We start from the raw sequence: 2,500 nt of genomic DNA, 5'->3' as shown, positions 1-2,500 counted from the left end.
GAGTAGGGCACGTTCAGCTGGAAGAGCTTGTCCTGAAGCAGGGCAGGGATGATGGTGTTGAAGGCAGAGCTGAAGTCCACAAACAGGATCCTGGCGTAGGATGCTGGGGCGTCCACATGCTGTAGGGTGAAGTGGAGGGCCATGTTAACTGCGTCGTCCACAGACCTGTTGGCTCTGTAGGCAAACTGAAGGGGGTCCAGGAGAGGGTCTGTGATGGCTTTGAGGTGTGCCAGGAGCAGGCGCTCAAAAGACTTCATTACCACAGATGTAAGGGCGACCGGTCTGTAATCATTTAGTCCTGTTGGCCTTAGCTTTTTGGGCACAGCGATGATGGTGGAGGACTTGAGACAGGCTGGTACATGGCATGTCTCCAGGGAGGTGTTAAAGATGTTGGTGAACACCGGAGACAGCTGGCCAGCGCAGTGCCTGAGGGTGGCTGGAGAGACAGAGTCCGGCCCGGCTGCTTTGCGTGGATTCTGCCTCTTGAAAAGCCCATTAACTTCTCCCTCCTGAAAGGAGAGAGTCGTTTCTGTAGTATGGGTGGGGGATGGGGCCTCTTGGGTGGGAAGGGGTGGTTCAGGACAGTCCAATTGTCTTTCAAATCTACGGTAGAACTCGTTCAGGTCGTTGGCTAGGCGGGAGTCGTTAGTGGTGTGGGGCGCTCTGGGTTTGTAGTTGGTGATGTGCCTGAGCCCTTTGGCAGACAGAAGCAGCGTCGTTAGTAGAGAACTGGTGTTTTAGTGTCTCTGAGTACAGTCGTTTAGCCTCTCTCACCGCTTTGCTAAACCTGTTCTTCGACTCCTTGAATCTGTCTCTATCCCCACTCCTAAACGCTTCCTCCTTCTCCAACCTCAACCTTTTGAGCTTTGCTGAGAACCAGGGCTTGTTGTTGTTAAAGTTCACCCTGGTACGTGTTGGGATACAGCAGTCCTCACAGAAGCTGATGTACACAGCCTCTGTGAGTTCATCCAGACTATTGGTAGCAGTCGTGAACATATCCCAGTCAGTACAGTCTAAGCACGCCCGCAAATCTTCCACAGCCTCACTGGTCCACTGTTTAGATGTCCTCACAGCAGGTTTACAGAGTTTTAGTTGCTGCCTGTATGCACGAATCAGGTGGACCAAGGGAGTTCTGTGCGAGCCGAACAGCCCCGTGACCCACAAGAGAAACATCCCCGCCAAATTCGAGCGTTTGACGGGGTCTATCCGTGAAAAAATATTCACGTTTTTGAGTGCACATGCATTTCTGCTGCAAATGCCTCTGGAAGTTTCATGCCGTTCGTATGCCAATTGTGGCAACACGAAAATACCCGTTTTCCCATTCCGAGGGATTTCTGTGCGACCCTAACAGCCCCGTGAGCCACAAGAGACACATCCCCGCCAATTTCTAGCGTTTCACGGGGTCTATCCGTGAAAAATATAGACGTTTTTGAGTGCACATGCATTTCTGCTGCAGATGCCTCTGGAAGTTTCATGCCGTTCGTACGCAATGTGGCAACACGAAAATGACCCCTTTTCCCATTCCGAGGGATTTCTGTGCGACCCTAACTAACAGCGCCCGTGAGCCACAAGAGAGACATCCCCGCCAATTTATAGCGTTTCACGGGGTCTATCCGTGAAAAATATAGACGTTTTTGAGTGCACATGCATTCCTGCTGCAAATGCCTCTGGAAGTTTCATGCCGTTCCTATGCAATGTGGCCACACAAAAATGACCCGTTTTCCCATTCCGAGGCATTTCTGTGCGACCCTAACAGCCCCGTGAGCCACAAGAGAGACATCCCCGCCAACTTCTAGCGTTTGACGGGGTCTATGCGTGAAAAATATTAAAATTTTTGAGTGCACGTGCCTTTCTGCTGCAAATGCCTCTGGAAGTTTCATGGCGTTCCTATGCAATGTGGCAACACGAAAATGACCCCTTTTCCCATTCCGAGGGAGTTCTGTGCCACCCTAACAGCCCCGTGAGCCACAAGAGACACATCCCCGCCAATTTCTAGCGTTTCACGGGGTCTATCCGTGAAACATATAGAAGTTTTTGAGTGCACATGCATTCCTGCTGCAAATGCCTCTGGAAGTTTCATGCGGTTCGTACGCAATGTGGCAACACGAAAATGACCCGTTTTCCCATTCCCAGGGATTTCTGTGCGACCCGAACAGCCCCGTGAGCCACAAGAGACACATCCCCGCCAATTTCTAGCGTTTCACGGGGTCTATCCGTGAAAAATATCAATTTTTTTTTGACTGCACATGCATTTCTGCTGCAAATGCCTCTGGAAGTTGCATGCGGTTCGCATGCAATGTGGCGACACGAAAATGACCCGTTTTCCCATTCCGAGGGATTTCTGTGCCACCCTAACAGCCCCGTGAGCCACAAGAGAGACATCCCCGCCAATTTCTAGCGTATCACGGGGTCTATCCGTGAGAAATATTCACTTTTTTGAGTGCACATGCATTCCTGCTGCAAATGCCTCTGGAAGTTTCATGCGGTTCGTATGCAATGT

This window comes from Petromyzon marinus, unplaced genomic scaffold (genome assembly GCF_048934315.1).
Source record: "Petromyzon marinus isolate PM22_M1 ecotype Great Lakes invasive population unplaced genomic scaffold, UKy_Petmar_22M1.pri1.0 PM_G_Scaffold_100, whole genome shotgun sequence".
In the NCBI taxonomy this organism is placed as follows: domain Eukaryota; kingdom Metazoa; phylum Chordata; class Hyperoartia; order Petromyzontiformes; family Petromyzontidae; genus Petromyzon; species Petromyzon marinus.
This window is presented reverse-complemented; position numbering follows the sequence as displayed.